Below are 27,981 nucleotides of genomic sequence, written 5' to 3'. Positions count from 1 at the left end.
CTTTCTAAGAGTTTGATTGTGAAACATATTTTAAGCTACTAAAAAGTTACATTAGTATACTAGGTGTACTACTGAGTGACTACTGCTAACAGATTATGCGAGTGGCTGTGTGAGTGTGCATCAATGTATGGATGTTTGAGTGGCTGTATAGATGTCAGTGGGTGAGTGGGTGTATTGGTGAGTGAGTGGGTGTGGCTGTATGGGCGAGTGAGTGGGTGCGTGAGTGACTGTATGGGTGAGTAAGGCGGGGTCTGAATGGCTGTATGAGCGAGTGACTGAATGTTTGAGTGGCTGTTTGGTTACGTGAGTTGGTGTGAGTGTGGCTGAATTGGAGAGTGAGTGTCGGTGTGAATGGGTGTGTAGGGGAGCAGGAGTGATTTTACAGGTGAGTGAGTGCCTGAGTTGAGATGTTGTATGGGTGACTGTCTGTGAAGGTGAGTGACTGGTTGAGAGAGTGGATGTAAGGGTGAGTGAGTGTGTGTATGTGTGAAAACTTGTATGGGTCTGTGAATGGGTATGTGATTGGTTGTGTAGTTGTATGAGAGCTTGTATCGGGTTGCAAGAGGGTGTGTGAGTGGTTCTGAGGATGAGGTCATCCATGTAATTTGAGATTATCCGTAATGTCACAGACCATGTCGTGAGTGATGCAATAGAAATGCGTTACTTACCTGTAACAGCAGTTATCCAGTATTGGTGTCTTTCATAGATTCACATGCCTGAATCATTCCCCGTCGTCGAGACGGGAGCCTCCGGTACATAAAAAAGTAATGTCCTATAGACATACATAGAGAAAATAGGCCTAAGGGCCTCCCCTTAGTAGCCTTTCTTTGTCCTTATGTAAAAAGGACCAAACTCTCACAGTCAGCCAATCAGCTCCGACCTCCCTCTAGAACCTTCCTGGGAGGAGCCTCAGTCCCTCAGATTTTCGTTCGCACCCAGCTAGGTTGGCGTAATATTGTCAGAGTGGGATGAGAGTCCTTCCAGGGGAGGCGGGAGGGTTGCGTGTTAATCTATGAAAGACACCAATACTGGATAACTGCTGTTACAGCTAAGTAACGCATTTCTTATCCAGTATTTGGGGTGTCTTTCATAGATTCACATGCCTGAATCAGAGTAGCTAGCAATCAGATATGCACATGTGTGATGTAAAGTCGCTCTGCAGACATGTTAGACAATTCATATATTATCATATAACATGGGGACAGCATACTTGGAACATCACAAGAGCAAAGAATGTGCATACCTGGATGGCGGGATGTAGGAAGGCTCACCTCACTGAAAGAGATGGCGAAGCACCGCCTGCCCACTGCCGCATCCTTCTGAAGTTCGATATCCAGGCAGTAGTGTCTGGAGAAAGTATGCGGTGACTTCCAGGTCGCCGCCCTGCATATGTCCAAGATTGGCACCCCAGCGAACAGTGCTGCTGACGTGGACATCGCCCTGGTGGAATGAGCAGTAACATGATCAGTCAAAGGCCGTCCGGCCTTGTCGTGGCAGAATGCAATCGCCGAGGAGATCCATCTCGAGATGCTTTGTTTCGTAAGAGGCAGGCCCATTCTTGGTCTGCTGTATGCCACGAACAGTTGTGAAGACTTCCTGAGAGCCTTAGTTTTATCCAGGTAGAACTTTAGGCATCTCTTGAGATCCAAAGAATGCAGTGCTCTTTCTGCTGCTGTGGAAGGGTTCGCAAAGAAGGACCTAAGGAAAATTCGTTCATTGAGATGAAAGTCCGAAGGCACCTTTGGTATGAATTTAGGGTTCGGTCTCAGCACCACCCTGTCCTGTCTGAACTGCATATATGGTTCCTGAATGGACAAAGCTTGTAGCTCGCTAACTCTCCTGGCCGATGTTAAAGCAAGCAAGAGCTCAGTTTTCCAGGAGATGTGTTTGAGAGATGCTCGATGAATGGGTTCAAACGGATGTCTCATGAGTTGGTGGAGTACCAGATTCAGTTGCCATGTCGGGGGGACTTTCCGAGGCCTCGGAAAGGATCTCTAGAGCCCCTTCAGGAATTGCTTGACCAGCCTACTTGACCACAGAGAAGGTCCTGTGAAAGTTCTGGTGAACCTAGAGATAGCTGCCAGGTGTACCTTAATGGATGCATGTGCCAGTCCTGACTGTGCCAAATGTAGGAGGTATGGTAATATCTGTTCAGGGGTGACAGCAAGTGGTCGCAGGCCCTGGTCTGAACACCAAATGCAGAACCTTTTCCACTTGAGAGAGTAGGTTTTGTTTGTACTGTCCGCTCTCGCTTTTGCCAGGACATCCCTGCAGTCCTGTGGAATATTTAGGTCACAGAACTCTCTGTGCTCAGGAGCCAGGCCGATAACTTGAGCGATTGGAGGTTCGGGTGCTGTACCTGTCCGTTGGACATCGTTATGAGGTTCGGGTGCTGCCACAGACGAATCGGTGACCTGATGGGAGTCGAATCAGATCCGAGAACCAGTGTTGCCTCGGCCAGAACGGGGCAATCAGGATCAGGGTACAGGGCTCCGCCTTCATCTTCCTGAGGAGCCTCGGGATCATCGGAAACGGAGGAAAAGCGTACGCAAACACGCTGAACCAACCGATGGAAAAAGCATTTCCCAGTGACCCTTGTTGGGGATGCCAGCTTGCGTAGTTTGGGCATTTGGCGTTCTCCTTGGTGGCAAACAGGTCGATTCTTGGGACTCCCCATTGCGAGAAGATGTGAGCCAGAGCGTTGTCGCTCAGTTCCCACTCGTGGGAGAGGGATCTTTGTCTGCTCAGGGCGTCCGCGATGGTATTGTCTTTTCCGGGTACATAGTCCGCTTTGAGCGGGATTCCGTGTAGCACCAGCCAGTTCCAGATTTTCTGCGATTCGCGTGATAGAGAGAGCGAACGCGTTCCCCCCTGTTTGTTGAGATAGTGCATCGTCGTGGTGTTGTCTGTTTTGACGAGCACTGGGGAATTCTGGATGTGTGGTAGGAAGGCTTGTAGAGCAAGATATACAGCCCTCAGCTCCAAAAGGTTTATATGGAGCAGCTTTTCCTGATCGTCCCACTTGCCGCTGATCCGAAGGTCCTGGAGAACAGCGCCCCATCCTTCCAGGGAGGCGTCCGTGGTGATCACCAGAGGTGTCGCCGGAAGGAGAAACGGCAATCCTATGGTTAGATTTTTGCGACGCCTCCACCATGCTAGACCCCTGGATATTTTTGGTGTTATCCGTACAATGTCTTCGAAAGAGCCAGTACTTTGAGTCCATTGGCTCGTGAGAGCTTCCTGCAACGGGCGCATCCTGAGTCTGCAGTGAGGGATGAGGAGTATACAGGAAGACATCATTCCCAGGAGGGATGTGTAAGTCCGGACTTTGAGGTGTGTCTTTGTTGCCACAGCCGTGGCCAGGGACAATATCTTGTCCGTCCTTTCCTTCGAGGGGAAGGCTCTTGCGCACTCCGTGTCCAAGGTAGCCCAGAGAAAGGTAATTTTTGTCGTAGGGATAATGCAGGACTTTTTGAGATTGAGGGTCAATCCCAGCCTCTGAAAAAGACTGGTGCAGGCGTTGGAGGATTCGGCCGCGCCTTCGGGTGAGGGTGCTTTCACCAGCCAGTCGTCTAGGTAGGGGAAGACTTGGTGACCCAGCTGACGCAGAAAGGCCGCCACCGGTGCAAGGCACTTTGTGAAAATCCGCGGCGCGGATTTGAGGCCGAACGGCAGGACTTTGAACTGATTATGTCGGCCTGCAACCTCGAACCTCAGGTACTTTCTGTGACGCTTGAGGATGGGGATGTGGTAGTAGGCATCCTGGAGATCCAAGGATGTCATGAAATCTCCTTTTTCCAGAGTGCCCAGGATTTCTTGGATCGTCACCATCCTGAACGATTGGCTCCGCAGGAAAGCGTTGAGCGCCCGGAGGTCTAGAATGGGCCTCCACTTGTCCTCCTTCTGTCGTACAAGAAAGAAGTGGGAATAAAACCCCTTCCCTTTTAAGGATGCTGGAACTCGTTCGATTGCTCCTTTCTGTAGCATGACAGAAAGTTCCTGGAGAAGCAGGCGTAGGCATTTGTGCGCCCGTCTTTGGGGAGGTGTATTGGGAGGGATGTTGGTGAATTCGAGAGAATGGCCGAATCGTATCATCTGGAGAACCCACCGGTCCGTGGTGATGTGTTGCCAATTGGTGAGGAAATGGGTCCATTTTCCTCCAATTTGAAAGGATGGAGAGGGTGGTAGGACTGGCTGGAGTAATCGGTCACTGGCGGCCGCCAGTGCCCCTCTTGGGATTTTTGCCTCTGAAGTTAGATCTTCCGTATGAAGATTGACGACCTTGTTGTTGCTTGTGCTGGTATTGATTTTTGTTATTGTAGGAATACGAGGACCTGTTCTGATAGGAACCCAGATAAGAGGACTGACCTCTGGATCGGTTGCCTCGAAAGGACTGGTTTCGCGACTGCAAAGTGCCCAGTGCCCTGGCAGTATCGGTGTCCTTCTTTATGGTCTGCAGTGCCTCGTCGATTTTGTCCCCAAAAAGATGCTGGCCGTCGAAGGGCATGTCCAGCACCTTCGATTGCACTTCCTGGAGGAACGGCGTCGCTTTTAGCCACCCTTGACGGCGCAGAACAGCGGCTCCAGCAAGCTGACGGAAGCCAGTCATGGCTGCATCAATAGCGCAGTCAATTATTTCCGCAGCTGAAGTTTGACCTTCCACGAGGAGAGCCTTGACTTCACCCTGGACTGCGTCAGGCAGTTCCTTTACGTAAGGGGCTATGTCCTCCCAGAGTTGGCGATTGTAACGTCCCAACAAAGCAATGGAGTTGGCCACCTTGATGGTCATGGCCGATGTCGTGAATCTTTTACCGATCTTGCCAAGCTTCCTGCCTTCTTTGTCTGGAGGAGTGGACAGCGGGGAGGAAGGGTTGCGGGAGTTTTTCTGGGCCGCCTGCGTAACCACCGAATCAGGTTTGGGGTGTCCATTGAGGCAAGCCGCCGCTGTAAGTGGGGCTTTGTATTTCTTGTCCAGGCGTGGAACAACCGCGGGTACAGAAGCGGGTGTAAGCATTAATTTCTTGCCTTGCTCCCACAAGAACTCTATAATTGGAATAGATTTAGTCTACTTTTGCGTCTGCTCTTTGAAATCGTGCAAGAAGCATTCCGTTTCAGTCGATTCCACGACCATATGGAATCTTTTCGCCGCCCTTTCCACAAGTTTGTGGAAGCCGCCAATGTCCACAGGCGGTGAGTCCGCTTGGCGTGGTTGTGGTGAAGCTGGGGATGAAGCCACATACTTATCCTCTTCATCTTGGTCCGAGTGGACCTCCTGGACCTCTCCTTCCTCTAATTCCTCCTCATCCTCATCTTCGTTTGAGGAGTCCACCACCTGAGGCTGGACCTTGTCACGGTGGGTTTGAAGGAGATGTTGAGACTGTTTTGGGGCGGACGCTGGTGTATGTACCATAGGTGTCTGATTCCCACTGTCCGCATCCGGGTAGCGTTGCTTGTAATCTTGTACAAGGAACCGCAGGTCATGGACAAGAGTCGCCGGTAGGCATATCATGGGGGGGGACCTGATAAGTGAACTCCTCCTGTTCCTCATCAGTGCTTTGGCATTTGACATTAAGCAGACCCCCCAGGATATCGCGATTTCGCGATTTGCCGCGAAATCGGCACTTTTTAAAAAATGCCGCGATTTTTACAAAAATGCCCGCGAAATCGGCATTTTTTGTAGAAATCGCGGCATTTTTCGCTATATCCTGGGGGGTCTGCTTTATGTGGCTATCGCCTGCGAATTGGGCTAGCAGCCAAGATACTTAGCAGCATTGGAGAGGCACAGCGGGTGGCAACCCTCACACCTCCAGCCCTTGATGACCTGTTAAGAGGTGCTTCGAAGGTGACTGAGCGGAGGGGGGGGGGGGGGGGGGCAGCCCTGACACCTCCAGCCCTTGCCGACCTGTTAAGAGGCGCTGCGAAGGTGACTGAGAGGGAGGGGCTGCAGGCTCAGGAGCAGTGACATCTATTCACATGCAAACAGCCCTGAATGCATCATGTCTCTGCTATTTGGAGGGGGCTCGCACATTCCATTTCTACCCAGGGCCCCAAACATCCGAGACTCGGCCAGATTACACCCCTGATTACACCGAGGCAGCACGTGGTTCTCTTCACAGAGCGTAATTGCTGTCACTAAATTGTAAGCAAACCTCGGTTCTTCAACATGCAGTCTATAATGTAAGAAAATAAAGAAATAATGTAAGAAAATAAAGAAATGGCACAATCGCACCCACACTAATTAACAAAGTATGATGGACAATCAGTTCAATCAGTTCTCTTAGAGCATCTCCTGTAAGTACTGTACATCACAGTGGGGGATGGCATTTTGGACAGAGAGCCTGTCTTCTCGTTGTCTTGTGCAGGAGGGGGCGAGGAGCCCAAGATGATACTAGAATACTGCATGCCCACCCCTGTGTCCACCCTGGTGGATCCTGTTCCCTCTCCTGGGATGGCTCCTGCCCTCCCCCCAGTGATGGCTCCTGTCCCCCCATGTGGTGGCTCCAGTCCATCCCCCGCCTGAGATTGCTCCTGTCCCCCCCATGTTGTGGCTCCATGCCACCTACACCTGTGATGGCTCTTGTCCCCCCCTGTGGTGGATCCTGTCTCCGCCCTGGGTGGCTTCTGTCCCAGTCCTGGAACGGCCCCTGCAGCGAGGGTGAAGTTCTTGATGGGCCTCTTCTCAAAAGGGCTCAGCTCAAGATTGATATGGAAAGGTCGGTGAGTAAGTAAGTGAAGGGATGGGTGAATGGCTGGATGAACTAGTGAAAGGGTGAATGGATGAATGAAAGATTGAATAAATGGATAATGAGAGAGGATGGATGGATTGATGAGAGGGGACAAATGGAGAGACAATGTAAATAGCTGGATGTATGGGTGGAAGGGTAGCTGGATGATGGATGAGGGGAAAGATGGATGAGGGGAAGGATGATGGATGAGGGGAAGGATGGATGGATGGATGGAGGGGAAGGATGGATGGATGGAGGGGAAGGATGGATGGATGAGGGGAAGGATGGATGGTTGATGAGGGGGTGGGTGAAAGGATGGATGATGAGGGGAAGGGTGGATGGATGGATGAAGAGGGGAAGGGTGGATGGATGGATGAAGAGGGGAAGGGTGGATGAAAGGATGGATGGATGGATGATGAGGGAATGGATGGATGATGAGGGGAAGGATGGATGGATGAAGAGTGGGTGGGTAGAAGGATGGATGGATGATGAGGGAAAAGGATGGATGGGTGATAAGGGGAAGGATGGATGATGAGGGGAAGGACAGATGGATGGATGGATGATGGGTGGGTGAAAGGATGGAAGGAAGGATGGCTAAGTGAAAGGGTCGATGGAGAGAGAAAGAGAGGATGGATGGATGACTAAAATAGTGGATGGGTGGAAGGATTAGTAAGTGAAAGGATGGCTGGATTGGTGAAAGGGTAAATGGCTGAATGGATGAGTGAATGGATGGATGGGATGAGGAGTGGATGGATAAGTGTACAGATGGATAGGGTAAAAGGGTGGATGGATAATGGATAATGGAGATGAGTGAAAGGATGGATGAGGGGATGGATGAAGGGATGGAAGAGTGAAATGATAGATGGAAGGATACATGATGGATAGGTTTGCAAACGGTTGAATATGTTTGGAAATGGCTGGGCTTACTTATATACTATTGCGTGACCTCTGATGTGTTAAAACGTACCTATTGTCCTGAAGTGTTGTCCTGAATTTTGACCTCCTGTCCTGAGTTTGTGTCCTGAATTTTGACCCTTTGTCCTGAATTTGTACACTCACCGTCCTGAATTTGCACCAATGCCAGTTGGTCACCATATTCGCGGCTTGGAGACGGAGCGCCGTGCAGAGATGTCTGTCCCTCAAGATAAACAGACAGAACCACTCAGCCGAGAGAGCTGAGGCGCACACGGGACGGGGTATCCGCAGAGGCGCGCTGGACAAGGGATGAAGTCAGAGGGTTGAGCTCACCTATTGCAGACCATTTCCCCCTGGGAGTGAGCCATGGGAAAAATCCTAGAGGCGAGAAATTTAACACGGGCGTCAAGTGGCCCCATGTCATGGGTGTCAACTTCAACCAGTCCCCGCTTTTAAATCGGAGACGATTTGCAGGCTGACATTTTGCAACGAAACTACAAGTACCAACATGCAGTTCGCTACTGTTTAACAAGTGACCACTTGGCGGTTTTGACTGCTCTTTCTCTAGTGATTAGATCTGTCGAACGGGCATCCGGTGGGATATCGGGTCGTGTTCAAAATACACTGTAAAGGGGCGATAGGTATAGCCACCATTAGTGCAGCAGGTACAGTGGCAACAAGCTCTAAGGCTATTGCAAGACACAAACTGACCTGCAATGGTAGGCCTCTTCTGGCGCAGGGCTTTGCAACGTGACGCATCTGGGAGATGCGTCACGTTGTAAATAACCCGCACCATGGTGCATCTTTTGCGCCGCCGCGTCACAAAAGTGACGCAACGGCGGCGTAAAAGCAGCGCAAGGGGCTTGTAAATCTGCCCCAAAGTGTCTACATTGTACAGAAACCAAATATACATAGCTTCATGTTGTTAAATAACTAAAAAAACTAAGATATCTGTGTTTGTTGTAGGAAAAATGGCCACATAAAATGCCGCAAAATTGCCGCTAAATTTCAATATTTGTGCCGCTAAATTTCCATTTTTGTGCCGCTAAATTTGCTAATCCATGCCGCTATATCCTGGGGGGGTCTGATTAAGGTCCGAGATCGAAGTAGCGGGACCCAGGTGGTCATCCTCTTCAGATTCTTCACTTTGGAAGATTTCCTGAGGTGGCTGCATGTCCACTTTGCTCGGAGATGTTGTTTCCGGGGTAATTTGCAGTTTGGTAGTCTTGCCAGACGTAGCATTTGATCCTGTCGTCGTCGAGGGTGTCGTCGACGGCGTTAGCGTGAGGGCCGACACTTTCACAAGTCTGGATTTTTTCCATGGCTCAGCCAGTGCCATCTTCGATGACGAGTCTTCCGTCGACGGTGTCTTAGTCGTCGTCAACGACGAGTGTCGTCGACGGCGTCCTCGTCGACGGAGGGGTGGTCGACGGTACCTTGGTCGTCGACGACGACTTTGACGTCGATGTTGTCGTCGTCGGTGCACTCGTCTACGTCGACGGTGTCTTTGTCGACGGTGTCTTCGTAGTCGGCGTCTTAGTCGTCGACTCCCTCGTCGTCGACGGTGGGTTCTGTAGCAACGTCTAAGACGACGATGGGCTCGTCACCGCTGACGTCGTCGTCGGTGTAGTCCTCGTCGTCGACAAGGTCTTCGTCGTCGACGACGATTTCAGTAGTATAATAGAGGAAACAGGTCTACCTGATGACGAGGATGTAGTCGTCGTCGACGCTAAAGGCGACGACGCTGATGTCGTCGACACAGTGGTTGTGACTGAGGTAGTCCTCTGGGCATGTCTGGTAGATGACAGAGCAGGCTTTTTAAAGGTTTGATCGTCCTGAACAGACACTGAAGATGTCGTAGATCTTGCCTCTGAAGACTTCTTGTGTGCCTTCTTAGGAGGAGTGTCTGAGGGGCCAGGGGAAGTTACCCTAGGCCTCTTTTTAGAGACTTCTGAGGACTTGGAAACACTGCCCTCAGATGATTCCAGAGTGTCTCTGTCCTTAAGCCTGTCGAGCCAGATGAGAAGGCGACCTTCCCTGTCCCTCACGGTCTTTTTAGGGAAAGACCTACATATTCTGCATTTGTCCGAAACGTGGTCCGGGTAAAGGCAATATAAGCACAGGTCATGCTTATCATCCACATGGATCCTTTTCTTCCCACATGAAGAGCAGGCCCTGAAAAGGGCTTTCTTCTGTGATTCAGACATGGAATAAAGCAGTGGAAAGAAAACACTTACTGCAAAAACAGTGTAGTGAAGTAATCCTTGAAGAGTTGAGATTGAAGAGTCACTTTCAAAGAAAGTTAGATGATTTTGAAGGAATCCTGAGGAGAGCTCAGGCTGGAGACTCCCGAGCACAACGTGCGGTAGAAAATCTGAGGGACTGAAGCTCCTCCCAGGAAGGTTCTAGAGGGAGGTCGGAGCTGATTGGCTGACTGAGAGTTTGGTCCTTTTTACATAAGGACAAAGAAAGGCTACTAAGGGGAGGCCCTTAGGCCTATTTTCTCTATGTATATCTATAGGACATTACTTTTTTATGTACCGGAGGCTCCCGTCTCGACGACGGGGAATGATTCAGGCATGTGAGTCTATGAAAGACACCCCAAATACTGGATAACATGAGGTTATAAGCGGGGTCTTGCATTGCGAAGGCTTAAGTTATAGTTAGCTCAGGTAACTATAACTGCTGTATTTTTACTGGTTTGGGGCAAGTGAAATCTCAGCTTAACTATAAGGTCCCTGTAACCTTTGTTTTTTTCAGTGAATTTAAAAGGTTTCCGAATTCTATTTTCAAACAATACCTTCCCTGATACCTTTAGTTTTTTAAGTAGTCTTCAACGTTTTTAAACATTTTATTTCCAGATTGTAACCTCTAAAATTTGAGAATAGGTCTGTGTGGCTGTATTGGTCAGTGAGTGGGTGTATGAATATCTCAATAGGTCTGTGAGCAAGTGGGTGCGTCTGTCAGAGTGGGTGTGGGACTGGGTGCATGAGCCTCTGGGTGGCCTGCGAGTGGGTGTGTAGTGCTTAAGTAGGTGTCTTAGTCTCTCGCAGGGTCTGAGAATAGACGCACGAGTCTATGCCGATCTGAGGGGGTGCATGAGTGAGTAGATCTGTGAGTTGAAGCATCACTGCGTGAGTCTGTAAGTGGGTGTGTGAATCAGAGTGGATCTGTGAGTGGATCTATGAGTCTTTGAATTGGTCTATGAGTAAGAGTCTGAGTGAGTGGGTGCATGAAAGTCAGAGTGGTTCGGAGTATGGGTGTGTGTCTGAAAGGGTCTGTGTGCGGACGCACAAGTCTCTTAGTAGGTCTTTAAGTGGGTGTATTAGAACGAGTGACTATCAGAATGTCATGAACCTGTGAGTGCATGCAGGAGTGTCTGTATGGGTCTCTGAGTGAGTGCATGAGAATCTGAAAGTATCTGCGACTGAGTGAGTGCATGAATTTGAGTGGGTCTGTGAGTGGGTATATGAGTTTGAGTGGGCGTGTCTGTCTCAGAGTGAGTGTGTGAGTGTCTAAGTGAAACAGAGGGCGGGTGTACGAATATCACGAGTGGGGAGGGGAAAATGGATGGCATCTTTTACTCGTAAGGGGTTCCTCAAACACCGCTATATTCTGCTCATGGGGTCCGGGCACATGCAACCTGAACCGCTTATACCACTTACTATAATTTGGTTTTAACTCCGGGGACCTGCTACGATGAGAGAAATGGCAGCCGCAACGCTCTGCTCAAGCTGTGGACTGCCAATCATGGCATTCCTGTTGGTGCGCATATTCGCGATTAATAGCGAAATTGTAGCAAATTAGCCACAATTCCAGATATACAAATTTGGATTCCCTTAAATTTCTCAACAACTTCTTAATGTATCTACACCGGATAACAGAGTGATCTGCGAATCAAAATCTACCTTCCTGCCAAATCTGGTGCGATTCATAGGAATTAGCATTGGAAATGCACTCCCTCCCCCCCACCCTTTCTCAGCCCCCCACTTGACCTCAAAATTTTCCGGGGGATAGAGATATGTAGAGATACATATATATACACATATACACATATACATATACAGATATACACACACACACACACACACACACACACACAAAGGTACAGGGATGCTATAGTTGGCCGACATACCACTCGTACTAAACCAGATAAATTCAGCAGTTAATAGTCAGCTAAGCTAACTATAACTTGCATGCCGCAATGCACTGCTCATCACCTCACATATTACATCACTCATGACATGGTCAGTGACATCACTGATAACATCATACAGTTTAAAAATGTTTATGAGTTAAGAAAACTAGTTACTTACCTGTAACTTTAGTTCCCCAGTATTGGTAACTTTCATAGTTTCCCATGCTTTTGTATCTTTGCCCGTCGTCGGAATGGGAGTCTCTGTAACAAAAAAAACAAAGCAGTAGGCACAAAAGAGAAAGAAAAAGGCCTAGGCCTCATTCCCTTTTGTAGCCCATCACTCTCTGTGTAAAAGATACCAAACTTAGGCATCGGCCAATCAGAAGAGCCTCACCCCTTAGAACCCTCCTGAAAGAACCTCAGAGCCTCAGATTTCGTAACTGTTGTGAGTAGCCACCATTTCTGGTGAAGGATGAGCTTTCCTCTGGGAGGTGGGCGGCGCATGGGAATCTATGAAAGTTACCAATACTGGGGAACTAAAGTTAAAGGTAAGTGACTTGTTTTCTTGCCCCAGTATTGGAACTTTAATAGATTCCCATGCTTTTGTATCAGAGAAGCAAGCAGTAAGCAATAACAAACCCACATTTTGTGTCATAGTATACATTGCAAAGCCAGCATGACAAAGATACAAAATGTGCAAAATTATGGAAGGTGAGATAGAAAGGAAAGCTCACCAATTATAGGAAGAGGTTCCTCAGGACCGCCTGGACCACTGCCGTATCTTCTTGCTGCAAGGTGTCCAAGCAGTAATGCTTAGTAAAGGTGTGGACACTGCTCCAGGTAGCAGCTCTGCAAATGTCCTTTATCTGCACCCCCGCGAAGAGGGCTGTTGAAGAAGTCACTGATCTTGTGGAATGTGCCCGAACCCTGCCAGTCAGTGGTTTACCTGCTGCAGAATGGCAATGTAGAATGGCACTGGTAATCCATCTTGCAATTCCCTGTTTTGACAGAAAGAGACCCTTTCTCGGACCACCAAAAGCTACAAACAATTGTGAGGATTTCCGAAATCCCTTGGTGCGATCCAAATAGAATTTCAAAGACCGCTGCACATCTAGAGAATGTAGCGATCTCTCCGCTGGTGAAGCCGGGTGAGGAAAGAAAGCCTTAAGAATAACCGGTTTGTTCAAGTGGAAGTCAAAGGGTACTTTGGGTATGAACCTTGGGTTGGTTCTCAAGATAACCGTGTTTCTTTTGAATTGTAGAAAAAGCTCTTGGATTGTGAGACTAATTCCCCCATAAGTCTTGCCGATGTGAGGGCAAGAAGGAGAGCCAATTTCCGCAACAGGAGCTTCATGTCTGAACGATGAATTGGTTCAAACTGATTCTTCATGAGTTGAGTAAGGACGAGATTCAGGTGCCAAGTAGGAGGCGGAGGTCTCACTGGTGGATAGACCCTAAACAAGCCTTTTAGAAACTGTTTAACAATTCTGAAGACTACAAAGAAGGTCCGGACTCCAACTGTCTGTATCTTGAAATCGCTGCCAAGTGTACCCTTATAGAAGAATGGGCCAGCACAGACTTAGCCAAGGTCAAGAGATAAGTCAGAAGCTGATGAGGTTTTGAAGAAAAGGGGTCAATCTTCTCTCTCCTGCACCAAATGCAAAATCTCTTCCATTTGAGGCGGTACGTCTTGTTTGTGGAAGGGGCTCTCGCTTGGGAGAGGACTTCACTAATTTCAGTCGAGATGGGGAGATTCATAAATTTGCCCTACTCAGGAGCCATGCGGTTAGGTGCAATGACTGTGGATCTGGATGCCAAACCTGTCGTTCTGACATTGTGAGTAGGTCTGGAACAAGCTTCAAGGGAAGAGGCGGAGCTAGCGACAACAGATGGAGCTCCGTGTACCAGAACTGTCTCGGCCAAGCAGGGGCTATCAGGATCATCCTGCATGGTTCCACTTTGATCTTCCTGATCAATCTCGGGATCAGTGGAATGGGGGGAAAGGCGTAGACAAATGTTCTTGACCAGGTTATCAAAAGCGCACTCCCCAATGATCCGTGGTGGTGAAGCCTGCTTGCGTAAGACCAGCATTTTTTGTTGGACGGTGTGGCAAACAGATCCATCGCTGGTGTGCCCCACTGGCGGAATACCTCTTCTAGAACTGGTCGGTTTAGCTCCCACTCGTGACTGACTGATGATAACCTTCTCAGTCTGTCGGCATTCTCGTTCAAAACCCCTGGCAAGTGTTCTGCCTGAAGTGACATTCCGTGAAGGATAGCCCATTCCCAGATTTCCTGAGCTTCCTGTGACAACGGGAGAGATCTGGTTCCTCCCTCCTTGTTCACATAATGCATGGCTTTGGTGTTGTCCGTCCTGATGAGAACTCGTGAACATCCTAGACGTGGGAGAAAAGCTTGAAGAGCCAGTTTTATCGCTCTGAGCTCCAGTATATTGATGTGGAGCAGTCGATCGGGAGTAGACCAATGACCACTGACATGGAGGTCCTGCATCACTGCTCCCCAACCATCCAACGACGCATCCGTTGTCACTACTTGAGGAGACGGATCATTTACGAAGGATAGACCTTGGGACAAGTTGCTGTGGTCTGTCCACCAGAGGGCCGCTCTTCGCATTGTCGGGGTGACAGACACATTGTCGTCGAATGATCCGCGCACCTGTTTCCATTGGATGTCCAATTGTTCCTAAAGAGGCCGCATTTGCAGCCTGCAGTGAGGAATCGGGGGTATGCATGATGAAATTACCCCTAGCAGAGACTTGTAGCGGCGTACTGAAAGATACCTTCTTTTTCGTAGGTCCAGAGCCATTGTTTGAAGCTTCCTCCGCCTTTCTAGGGTTGGAAAAGCTTTTGAGAGTTTTGAGTCCATGACGGCTCCCAGGAACCGTGCCTTCCTGGATGGAACCAGAGATGATTTGTCTTTGTTTAACGAGAGACCCAGATTGTGAAATAGGTTTGTACAAGCCTGAACTGCGCCCTACGCCTCTTCTCTGGACGGAGCCTTCAGCAACCAGTGGGTCCAGGTAAGGAAAGACTTGAAAATGAGGTCTTCGTAGGAATGCCGCTACAGGCGCCAGCACCTTTGTGAAAATCCTCGGGGCTGAGCGAAGACCAAAGGGCAAAACCCTGAATTGAAAGGGGCTCTTGGCTACTGTAAACCATAGAAACCTTCTGTGTGCTGGGTGAATCAGTACATGAAAGTATGCATCCTCAAGATTGAGAGTGGCCATGAAATCCCCCGGATTGATGAACCTCAGGATGTCTTGAAGGGAAACCATCCAGAAAGATATGGAGATGAGATGTGTTGAGCTCCCTGAGATCTAGAATGGGACGCCATTTCTCTAACATGTTCCTGACCAGGAAGAACCTGGAATAGAATCCCTGTCCTCTTTGGTCTGAGGGAACCGGCTCTATAGCCCCCTTGAGGAGCATTTGATGAACTTCGAGCCTCAGAAGACGTAGGTGTTTCGATGGAACGGCTGCCGGGGCTTTGTTGGTGGGATTTGGGTAAATTCCAAGGTATGGCCCTTTCGAATGATGTTGAGCACCCAACTGTCCGATGTTATCTTGGACCAATTCAGAAGGTATTTTGCTACCCTGCCTCCAACTGATGACTTCTTGGAGAAGGGTCCAGTAGGAAGAGCCAGGAGGCCGCTATAGGCGCTTGGACGCATTGCGTCCCTGGCAAGCCTGGTTTCCTCTGTTGCTAGGCCTTGAGTAATTGGAGGATTGGCCCTGCCTTTGTTGGTAAGGCTGGCTGTACTGCTACGAAGTTGAACCATAGGAAGAGTATCTTTGCTGTTGGTAAGATCTTCTGTAGTTCGTACTCTTACCCCTGGATCCTTTAAAAAGTGTTTTACGGTACTGGAGCGTAACCAAGGATCTTGCAGTCTCAGTGTCTTTTTTGATCTCTTGGTGAGTGTCATCAATCAGTTTCCCGAACAGTGCCTCTCCATCAAATGGAAGATCCAGGACTTTATTTTGGATCTCGGGTCGAAACCAGGTTACCTTCAGCCACCCCTGGCGACGAAGGACCGCAGCTCCCGCCAAAGAACGATTGTGGCAATGTCCGTGGCACAGTCGATGACCTCCATCGATGTCGCTTCCCCCGCTTGCAAGACCTTCCTTGCTTCTGGAGTTAGCTGGTCCAGGAACAGTGCGACATCACACCAAAGCTGGCGGTCATATCTGCCCAATATTGCCAGGGCATAAGCTGCTCGCACAAGAAGACTCGCCATGGACGAGAATCTCTTCCAGGCATTGTCCAATCTCCTTCCCTCCTTGTCCGGAGGAGTTAAAGGAGCAGAAGGGTTGCGTGACTTCCTCTGCGCCACCTGGGAAATCAGAGTCTGGTTTCGGGTGACCTGTCAAGGCAGCTGGACCATCATCAGGCGCCTTGTACTTCTCATCTAGACGCGGTATCACAGGGACCACCGTCGCTGGATTTTTCATAGCCTTAAGGCCCTCATCCCAGAGATGTTGCACTATTGGAATGGATCTTGTTGTTTTTCTGTAAGGTTCCTTGAAATCGTACAAGAAACGCTCAGAGGACACCTTAGGCATTGTCAGTTTGAATCTATCCTCAGATATCAGCAGGTGGAGAATCCACCGAATCCGGACTTTGAGATGGAGTCCGGAATGACATAATCATACCACTCAGAGTACTGATCATCTCTACCCGAGGAATCATGATCCTCATCCGAGGAATCATCATGAGTGACAGCAGGTCTGGAAGGCTCCTGTGGAGTCTATGTCAGTGGTTGAAGAGACTCCTGAGGTGGTGATACAGGAACAGCCGTTGAGGCCGGTGACATAACAGGCATGCCGTGCGCCACAGGAGCTGGAGCAGAGTGTGTAGCCTTAGACTTATGATCGTGCAGCATATTATGCAGGTCCTGTAGGAAAGATGATGGTACAGTAACCATCTCTTGACCAGAGTATTGCTGTGGTTGCACAGCATGACGTTCATAGCTCCCCTCTTGGTCATATTCTCCATCCGAGTCAGTTTCCTGGCATTTAACCAGCAATTGAAAGGGGCTGTTGGCATAGTCATATGAGTCCTGATGCTCCTCTTCGGACTAATCCTCATCAAACAGAGCTGGAGGAAGAAGGGTTACCCTGCTGGGAGGATGTCATGTACGGGGTAATCCTGGTCATGGAAATTGTGATCCTCTTTTCCGATGACAAAATAGTAGACGATCCAGTCGACGATGGAATTGAGAATGCAGTCGTTGTCTGCTCCGTCGACGGAGTAAGTGTCGTCGACGACAAGATGGGTGTCGTCGATAAGACTATCGACATCCCAGCCGTCCTTGTCAATGTTGCGTCGAAGCTCTCGTCGACGACACCGTCGTCGTCGCCACTGTTGCGTCGAAGCTCTCGTCGACGACACCGTCGTCGTCGCCACTGTGTCGACGACACTGTCGTCGCCGCCACCGTCGTCGCCACCCTCGTCGACTATGCTGTCGTCCATGCCGTCGGAGAGTCCCTAGTCGACGCTGCCGTATCAGTCGTAGACGATCCAGTCGACGGAACCAGTTTCAGCTTCCGTTTCAATTTCTTAGTCGACGGACCCTCCGTCAACGACGCCTTAGTCGATGACTTGGAACTTCTGTCAGAAGAATGGGAAGAGGGCTTCTTGAAGGCTGGATCAGTCTTCAACCCTTCAGAAGGCGTAGATGGTCCTACCTCTCAGACTCACTGGGGGGTCTTTTTTGAGGCCTTAGAATGACGCTCCACAGAAGGAGAAGGGGACCTTCTTGAGGAAGATGCAGATGCCGAATCCTCACTGTCACTGGAGACAGTATCCTTCCTGGATTTCAACTTCTGGAGTCATGTCAGAAGCCTACCCTCATGGTCCCGGAGTGTCTTGGTTGAAAAGGTGCGACAGATCTTACAGTCCATAGCCTTGTGGTCAGGATAGAGGCAATAGATGCAGTCTTTATGCTTATCCTCCATGAAAAGCCTTTTCTTGCCACAGGTGGAACATGACTTGAAAAGGCCCTTCTTCTCCTTGTCAGACATCCTGGTAGGATCAGCTAACAATCTGAAGTAAATCTGAAAAGAATCTGAATAAAAAACCTTGAAGAAACTGAAGAGTAGAAGTTGAGCAGAGCTCAAAGGAGACTCCCTAAGCAAAACGAGCAGTAGAAAATCTGAGGCTCTGAGGTTCCTTCAGGAGGGTTCTAAGGGGTGAGGCTCTTCTGATTGGCTGATGCCTAAGTTTGGTCTCTTTTACACAAAGAGTGATGGGCTACAAAAGGGAATGAGGCATAGGCCTAGGCCTTTTTCTCTCTCTTTTGTGCCTACTGCTATGTTATTTTTGTTACAGAGACTCCCATTCAGACGACTGGGAATGATACAAAAGCATGGGAATCTATGAAAGTTCCAATACTGGGGCAAATATATATACCAAGGTGTAGGAGTGCCATTATCGAGGATTTAAAGTTGGACACGGTTCGGGGTCGCCCCTAAATACTAAATTTAGGGGCATTTCAGGTATGTACGGGTTGGGACCAATGACCCCTTCCTTGGGGTGGGTACACTCCCTATTATCCAACCCTCCAGTGTAGGGGGGGAGAAATAAGCCTCACTCTGGTTGGAAGGGTGCCTCACCTCCCCCACTTGAGGGGTTGGGTTGCTGAGCTGCCGCAGAGCCAGGGATCTAACCATGAACCCTGTGCTCCGAAGTCAGCTGCCCTGGCCGCTGCACCACATGTCTCCACTTTGGATGGGGCAAAGATGGTGCCCAGACAGCCATTTTGGCATGGCTGCCCTTCATATAATTTTAATAATGCCATAGGGTTTCCTATACCCCAAAGAGGTTGTTGAAAATGGGGCGGTGGTGCTAGATCCTAACGGTTTGAAATGTGGTACAAGCAGAGGCATATTTTTATGTTATGCAGGAGTGTCTAGCTACAAAATCATGTTGGTCCCATTTATTTGCAACTCTTGAGGCTATGATGTGCATCCCTGTTGAAAAACATCCAACATTATCAATCCATAAGGAATTAATTGGACAAAAAAAAAAGGGAGAGGGCATGCTCGGTAGAATAGTGTTAGTGGTGGATAAAAGGGATACTGCCCTTCATTGGATGACCTCAATAGCCAGCAATGCCAGAATACTGAAGAGGCATGGATGGACTATTGTGAGTTGGCTGATGAGTGTCTACAAGTCAAGAGGATGTCCTTTCAAAACATCTTAAGATTTGGGGGACATGGAGGAACCATTCTGCCAATGTGAACTCGGCACTCACGGCTGCTGACGCGGTTGTGTGGGACCTGCAAGAGGCCAGGGGTCATGAAGATAACAAATTACAGGATGATGTACAACTAACTTCACTTGGTCTAATTCGGGGGTGGGAATGCAGTTAACCACGCAGCATTGAGTTGCCTCATTTTCTTGCTAGTCTGTTCAGTAAACATGATGAATCAGTTCAGTCTTAAAAAGTGTCAATAAATAAATTAAGATTTGTATTTTTTAATCAAGATAATAAAAATCATTGACGTGAATAAAAGCCACTGAAGTACACAAAAAGTAAATGCTTGAATTCATCTAAGCCACAGGTAAGTACTTGCTGCATCCAAATCATCACTATTTTGCACACCATATCACCTCAGTTTGAACCTAGTCATATGCAAATCTTTCTTGACCCTGCTCCAATGCTAACAGTCCAGCTCGAACTGCCAAGCTAGGTCTTCCCTGAAACGTAACACAAGCAACTCAGAACCAGTTTGACACTAGTAATGTGCTCATCAGCAAGTACAACTTGGTTCCAGTGACACATAAGAATGGGACCAAGCTGTACCAGACTTCAAGAGCCCTAACTAGGGTGGACCCGGTCTTAGGTTGCTTGCATTCAGATTCAGGGAGGACTTGGCCTGACAGTTCGGGCTGAACTGTTCCCATGAGAAGCAGGGTCAAGACCTAAAGATGTAATGTCAATGATAAAGATATGTACGTGGAATGTACGTGGAATGCACGTGGAATGCACGTGGAATGCACACACCCTCGCGCAGACACCAAATTTTTCCATATCTCAAACGGCACAATGTCCACAAAGCTCTCTTACGGGAAACACACCTGAATGGCGCAGAAGTGCAGAAACGGTCGCAGATGGCGCGGGCAACTCTATGCTACTGAGTATTCATCCTATGCTCGTGGGGCGCTGCTGTGGGTGAGGCCCGGGACACCTTTTGCGGTCTCGCATTGACGCAGAGGGCAGATATGTAAGTGTTCAGGGTAAACTAGATGGTCAATCAGTGGTCCTGGCTTCGTTATATGCCCCTAATATAGATCAGGGAGGTTTCCTTGCGCAGCTGTCCGCAGCGTTGGCGCCTTGGCATGGGGTCCCTTGTGTGCTCGGGTTGGGGGGGGGGGGGGCGGGGGGGATTATGGGGGAGGGGGAGGACTATAATTGCATACTTGATATCCCTTTGGACCGCTCCCTCCCGCCCCTATCTGACACTCCTGTGCATGGGCTATGAAAGCATTAACAAGTTGGGCCTTGCAGTGGAATCTACATGAAGCCTGGCGGAGTCGCAACCCAAGCACGAAGATATATTCTTATTACTCAGGCGCCCATGCACACTACATGTAAGGCTAGACAGGTACATGCCTTCAGGCGGGCTGCTGCCATATGTCACTGACACCTACTACATGGGCTGTACTCACTCTGATCATAATCCACATATCCTAGAGTTCAAGTTCAAGTTCAGAAAATTTGTATAGCGCACTACTCACCCAGAGGGTCTCAAGGCGCTTGGGGGAGGGGGGGTATTTTACTTATCGAATATCCAAGTTTTAAGTTGTTTTCTGAAGGAGAGGTGGTTCTGTATTAGGCGGATGTGGGTGGGGAGAGAATTTCAGGTTTTGGCCGCTAAGTAGGAGAAGGTTCTTCCTCCCATGGTGGATCTATGGATGAGGGGAATTGCGGCGAGGGCTTGATTGGATGATCGTAGTTGGCGAGTGGGGGTGTAGAAGGACAGTCGCGTGTTGAGGCATTCGGGTCCTAAGTGGTAGAGGGCTTTGTGTGCGTGGGTGAGGAGACTGAACGTAATTCTCTTGTTGACGGGAAGCCAGTGGAGGTCTTTCAGGTGACCTGAAATAGGAGCTTGACGGGGAATGTCCAGTATGAGTCTAGCTGAGGCGTTTTGGATGCGTTGGAGTTTTTTCTGTAGTTTGGCTGTGGTTCCGGCGTAAAGGGTGTTTCCGTAATCCAGTCGGCTTTTGACCAGTGTGTGGGTGACCGTCTTTCTTGTTTCGGTGGGGATCCATCTGAAGATTTTTTTTAGCATGCGTAGGATGTTGAAGCATGAGGATGATGTAGGAGAGTAGGGTCTGCAATCCTATGATCCCCCAGATTTTTTGCTTTTGTTTCACTGGTTTACGACTTTCTCTGGCTGTGGGCCTGCTAATCAGACCCACAGCCTAGCTGTTCTCTCACTAAATTGGCATGTGTACCTTAGGTGCATTATCCAATTGGTACTGGGCCACCTTATCAGACCCTGTAACTCAGGGCATAGGTGTCCCCAGGGCCTACCAGGAGCTGAAGCATGTATTATGCCACCCCTGGATGGCCATCTAAATCTGACACAACTGGCTGCACGACAGCTGGGGCAAGGTGGTGTAATCACCCTTTGCTTTAGATATAGCATACCTATATCTAACCCTAAAAAATGGACACACAGATTCCTATCAGTCACTCCTATGGCAGGCCTTGACAATCCTGAAGGCAGAGTGTTTGGAATCGTGTGAGATGGTGCTCTGGCATGAGCTGAGCCAGTTTGCAGTTTGTGGAACCCAGTCCTAATAGCTGTTCCATGATAACGCGTACCATATACACTTAAGTGCATTATAATCCTCGCGGTTATATGCTATCTTTGGTATCGCTTTATCAAAACATGTCGAGTAAGGTGTCATACGAATTGGAATACTAACCCCTCGCCAATTCTGGCGACGGGGTTAGCATTCCACCCTTCTAGAGGGACACGATATGTATGTAACTGTGAACCCCGGTTAAAGTTAACTCAAGCCTCAGCATCACAAAATGGATGCTGCCACCACAGACACGAGTCTGACCCCCTGCAGCTGGGAGTCCTTCCAGCGAGGGGAGCTTGGACAAAGGGTTTCCCGTCAGGGGCGGTGCTAGCACCATCCCAGACAGGGTTTTGTGTATCCTGGGTAGGCAGGGCTTTACAGGAAGGTGACTGCAAGTGGCACCCTGTTGCTCACTACGCATCTGCAGGCAAGAATCTGTTCCAGGGGCACACCAGCCCCTGGCCTGGGGAAAGTCCGGCATGGGAGAGGGGTGTAACCACCCCCCTTCCTGGTCCCACCCCTAGGGCAGGACCTAGTCGCGTACCCACCAGGGGCCGTGGGGAGCGACCGCTTCTGACGGAGTCAGGACGGTCACAACGCTTCACAGGACAGGGCGAGCCTAGGCAGTCAGTGGGAGGGAGGAGCACCACCCCCCAAATAGAAATGAAATGCATTTAAGGTTGTAATCCGAGGTCACTGTTTGGGTACACAGGCAGGTATGCAGAAACAGTTGGATAAGGACCTGACACACATCGAGGCGGACTTACTCCGCAGGGAGCGCGAAGCGGTGGAGAGAGGCGGCGAATCACTGCAAGAGGCACGTACAGAACATGCAAGACTACTAGAGAGGCTGCGCCATCTTAATTATGAGGCCCACTCGGCGCGCACTGACCATCTCGGTGACACAGCTCAGCATACATGAGGCTTTTGTACATCACTACATGAAATTATATCAATCTAGGCTACGAGTCTCTTGCTGAAATAACTGCAGACATAGTACTGCCAAGCATAGACGACACAACGCGACGATTTGGAAGCACCACTTACACCTGACTAATTACGTGCTGTCATTTTCTCCCTTTCTAACGGCAAGTCCCCAGGCCCGGATGGACTGCCAGCCGAATCTTTTTAAAGCTTACTCCGATCTACTGATCCCCGAGCTTCTAAGAGTATATGCGGCGGCCATTTTGGACTCCTCCCTTCCCCCCCCCACTTTGAATGAAGCCAATCTCATATCCCTCCCTAAGCCTGGCAGAGACTGCACGCAATTAGACTCATATCGCCCACTGGCCCTTCTCAATACTGATTACAAGATTCTAGCTTCTACACTGGATCAACTACTGGCCCCCTTGGTCCCCACTCTTGTACACAGCGACCAAAAGAACAAGTTACTTACCTTCGGTAACGCTTTTTCTGGTAGATACAATATCTGCCTGTGGATTCCTCACCTAGTGAATATCCCCCTTGCGTCAGCAGCATTCGGAAATTCTTTTTGTAGCTTTGCGCCGACGTGGACGCGGACGTCACAGAGACACGGCTCCGCACGCGACTCCGCTGACGTCACCGACGCCTACAATAGGCCCACGCCGGCGTGATGACATCAGTTCCGCCCTTTTTTCCGTGCCTTCGAGGCACACGGGGGACCGATGACAGTAGAAATGTACACAATATACACAGTATAGAAATAAAAGCAACACACACAGTGTGAAGTAAATGCAATTAAACATTTTACAATAAAACAATCCATCAGAGATACTCTGGCAAAGAAGAGTGGACAACGGGGAGGCGGGTGGGTCAGTGAGGAATCCACAGGCAGATATTGTATCTACCAGAAAAAGCGTTACCGAAGGTAAGTAACTTGTTCTTCTGATAGATACATCTGCCGTGTGGATTCCTCACCTTGTGAATAGAGTCCCACAGCAGTCCCCACTCCCGGAGGAGGGTGTCCACTCTTCTAGACCAGGAAATCCTGAAGGACAGAGCGCGCAAAATGACCATCCCTCCTCACTTCGGTATCCAAGCAGTAGTGCTTCGCAAAAGTGTGGAGGGAAGACCAAGTTGCGGCCCTACAAATATCCTCTACAGGCACACCTCTGGCCAATGCAGAGGTCGAAGACTTAGCCCTAGTCGAATGAGCTCTTATGCCCTCTGGTGGTTCCTTACCGGCCAAAGAGTAGCAGATCTTAATGCAGAGGCCGATCCATCTCGACAAAGTCCTCTTATGGACCGCTCTTCCCTTCTTGCAGCCAGCAAAACCAATAAAGAGCTGGACGTCCATTCGACAGTCTCTAGTTCTGTCCAAATAAAAAGACACCGCCCTCTCGGGGTCCAGACGGTGCAACCTCTCCTCCTCCTTGGAAGGGTGAGGGGGAGGATAAAAGGAAGGGAGGGTGACGGATTGACCAAGGTGGAAAGAAGACACCACCTTCGGCAAAAAAGCAGCCCTGGTCCTTAGAACCATTCGATCAGCATGAATGGACAGGAATGGGGGCTTGGAACTAAGAGCTTGAAGCTCACTTACCCTCCTTGCCGAAGTTATCGCAACGAGGAAAACAGTTTTGAAAGTCAGGAGCCTCATGGTACATTTACGAAGAGGCTCGAAAGGAGCACCCATTAAAAATGTCAGAACTAGATTCAAATCCCACTGAGGCACAATAAAAGGGACAGGAGGGAACTTATTAACGAGGCCCTTCAAGAACCTCAAAACTATAGGAGATTTAAACAGAGAAGGCTGGTCAGGCAAACAAATAAACGCCGACAGCGCTGACAGATAACCCTTCACTGTGGCAACAGCAAGCCCCTGCTGTGCCAGAGAAAGGGCAAACTGGAGAACATCAGATAAATGGGCCCTCAAAGGGTCTATGGACTTCTCCCTGCACCAAATAACAAACTTAGACCACCTATAAGAATAGATGGACTTAGTGGAGTCACGCCTGGCTGACAAAATGACATCCACCACATCGTGAGGGAGAGAAAAAGAAATCAGGTTGCCCCGTTCAATCTCCAGGCATGAAGGTGTAAGGTCTGGAGGTGGGGGTGTAGAACCTGCCCCTCCCACTGAGAGAGGAGATCTGCCCTGTGAGGGAGACGGAGCGGCAGGTGAGAGGAGAGGTGGAGAAGGTCCGAGTACCACACCCTTCTTGGCCAATCCGGGGCAATCAATATGACTCGGGCCCGGTCTTGGCGAATTTTCCTCAGAACCCGAGGAATCAAGGGTATGGGAGGAAACGCGTAAAGGAGTTGCGAGCTCCAACTCAACTGAAACGCATCCCCCAAGGCTCCCTGCATCGGAAACTGGAGGCTGCAGAATGACAGTCAGTGAGCATTCTCGTGAGTGGCGAACAGGTCCACCCGAGGAGTCCCCCACATCCGAAAGATGTCGTGAACTACCTCTGGATGGAGCCTCCACTCGTGATCGGCAGAGAACTGCCGACTGAGACTGTCTGCACGAACGTTCTGAACTCCGACCAGATGATTTGCCATCAGACAAATCTGATGGTCCTGAACCCAGGACCAGAGACGCAGAGCCTCTCTGCAGAGACACTGCAAGCCTACTCCTCCCTGTTTGTTGATGTACCACATCGCGGTCGTGTTGTCCGTTAGGACTTGGACCGACTGACCGCGAAGGGAAGGGAGGAAGGCCTTGAGCGCCAGACGTATTGCACGCAATTCCAGAAGGTTGATGTGAAGCAACCTTTCCTCTGGAGACCAAAGACCTTTGACCTCCAGGTCCCCCAGATGAGCACCCCACCCGAGGGTGGACGCGCCCGATATTACTGTGGCAACTGAAGGAGGTAGTTGAAAAGGCTTTCCTTGAGACAGATTGCCTTCCACACTCCACCAAGACAGATCCGCTGCAGTTTCTCTGGAGATCTTCACTGACTCCCTGAGATCTCCGTTGTGCTGATACCACTGCCTGCGGAGGCACCACTGGAGTGCCCTCATGTGCCAGCGTGCATGGTTGACCAACAGGATGCATGAAGCCATCAGACCGAGCAGGCGAAGGACCTTCAGGACTGGAACAACCGCTCCAGGGAAAAACAAAGGAATCATTTCCCGAATGTCCCGAATCCTTTGAGGGGGAGGGAATGCACGACATACAGTAGTGTCCAGTACCGCACCTATGAACAGGTTGCGCTGTGAGGGCACCAGGTGAGATTTGGGTACATTTATCGAAAAACCCAACCTGTGCAACAACTGAGTTGTCTCCTGCAGATGATGGAGCACCTTCTCCGGCGACTCCGCTTTGATCAGCCAGTCGTCTAGATACGGAAACACATGTATCCCCGATCTTCTGAGATGAGCTGCCACCACCGCCATCACCTTGGTGAAGACTCGAGGCGCAGTAGTAAGACCAAACGGAAGAACCACAAACTGGTAGTGTTGTGACCCCACCGTAAAACGGAGATACTTCCTGTGCGACTTCAGGATGGGAATATGAAAATACGCATCCTGCAAGTCGATTGACACCATCCAGTCTTCTTCCAGCAGCGCTTGAAGAACATGTGCAAGAGTGAGCATCTTCAACTTTTCCTGTTTCAGGTAAAGGTTCAAGATCCTGAGATCCAGGATAGGCCGAAGCCTGCCAATCTTCTTGGGGATCAGGAAATACCGGGAGTAGCACCCCTGACCCCTTTCCTGCTCTGGAACCACCTCTATTGCACCTTTTTTGAAAAGAGCCAGTACTTCCTCCTGCAGGCGAAGCAGGTGGTCCTCCGAACAATAACCCTGGCAAGGAGGGTAATTGGGAGGGAATTCCCGGAAAGGAAGTGCATACCCATTCCCTACAAGATTGAGAACCCAAAGATCCGATGTAATTAATTCCCAATCTTGTAGGAAATGAGTAAGCCGACCCCCCACTGGGCCCACATGATCCGGAATGGCGGATCTAGGGCTGCTTTGCTGCATTGGCTGGGGGCTGGGAAGGAGAGGAGGAGGAGGAGGAGGATTGACGACCTATAGGGCGGGATCTTTGTCTGCCCCTGTACGACTTGTACAGCGTATTTTGTTGCTGCCGAGGCTGCTGTTGGGAAGGTCTGTAAGAGCGAAATGAAGATCTTCCGAACCCCCTGAAGCGTTTACCAGTAGTTCCTCTGGACTGAAGACCCAAGGACTTTGCAGTGGCCCTACTGTCCTTAAAACGTTCCAAGGCAACATCAGCCTTCTTGCCAAACAATCCTGAGCCATCAAAAGGCAAGTCCAACAATGCAGACTGGATGTCCGCAGAGAACTCCGTCTTAACCCAGGCAGCCCTCCTGGTGGCCACAGATGAACCCATGACCCTTGCCACCGAATCAGCAGTGTCCAGGCCACTCTGAATCACCTGTCTCGCAGCTGCTTGAGTGTCTGAAATCACCTCCTGAAAATCCTTCCGGTCATCTTCAGGAATTTTCGGAACTAGCTGCTTGACAGAATCCATCAAGGCATGGATATACCTCCCCATCAGGCACGATGCATTGGTTGACTTTAAAGCCATACTGGCTGATGAGAAGACCTTCCTGGCACCCTGATCTTGCTTCCTGGATTCCTTGTCCCCAGGAACCTGTGGGAAAGCTCCAGCAGACTTCTTAGAGCAAGCAGCCTGCACCAGTAAACTCTCAGGCAAGGGATGAATAGATAACAAGCACTGGCGTTGCCAATAGGTCTCGCAGTAGGAAAGTTGGAGCTATTACAATTGCAAATAACAATGCCTTTTATTTTTATTTTGCATGTTAAAAACATAAAGGGCTTTGTCATTTACAAAACCAATATCTCCAACTTTCCTACTGCGAGACCTATTGTGCACTGCACAGTGTGTGTGAAAGTGGCACTGCGTGGGTGTGAGCGGCGCTAAGTGGGTGTGAGCGGCGCTAAGTGGGTGTGAGCGGCGCTAAGTGGGTGTGAGCGGCGCTGCATGTGTGAGCGGCGCTGCATGTGTGAGCGGCGCTGCATGTGTGAGCGGCGCTGCATGTGTGAGCGGCGCTGCATGTGTGAGCGGCGCTGCATGTGTGAGCGGCGCTGCATGTGTGAGCGGCGCTGCATGTGTGAGCGGCGCTGCATGTGTGAGCGGCGCTGCATGTGTGAGCGGCGCTGCATGTGTGAGCGTGTAGGAAGGTACATCCTGACTATGGTTGCCCCCAACTTTTTGCCCTGTGTTTTAGCTGGTTTTTGACATAGTCGACCTGGGATCCTGCCAATCAGGACCCCAGGCCTACTGCTCTCTCTTTAAAATGGATTCCATGTACCCTAGGTGCATTTCCAATTGGTACTGGGCCACCCTATCAGACCCTGTAACTCAGGGCATGGGTGTACCCAGGGCTGCCAGGGGCTGCAGCATGTATTATGCCACCCCTGGCTGGCCTCCTAAATTTGACACAACTGGCTGCAT

The 27,981-nt window shown here is 49.8% G+C and overlaps 2 protein-coding genes across 3 annotated transcripts in view; both read right to left on the bottom strand.

Annotated features, from left to right (window-relative positions):
• The window catches only part of LOC147722730 (uncharacterized), a 637,985-nt gene that overhangs the window by 130,895 nt on the left and 479,109 nt on the right, over window positions 1-27,981 (bottom strand). The gene's annotated exons all lie outside the window — the stretch shown is intronic.
• The window catches only part of LOC147722731 (uncharacterized), a 488,139-nt gene that overhangs the window by 366,871 nt on the left and 93,287 nt on the right, over window positions 1-27,981 (bottom strand). The window lies entirely within an intron of this gene.

The sequence above is a fragment of the Lissotriton vulgaris genome, chromosome 4_1 (assembly GCF_964263255.1).
Source record: "Lissotriton vulgaris chromosome 4_1, aLisVul1.2, whole genome shotgun sequence".
Taxonomy (NCBI): domain Eukaryota; kingdom Metazoa; phylum Chordata; class Amphibia; order Caudata; family Salamandridae; genus Lissotriton; species Lissotriton vulgaris.
The sequence above is the reverse complement of the archived record's forward strand: the minus strand, read 5'-3'. Positions and strand labels throughout refer to the sequence as shown.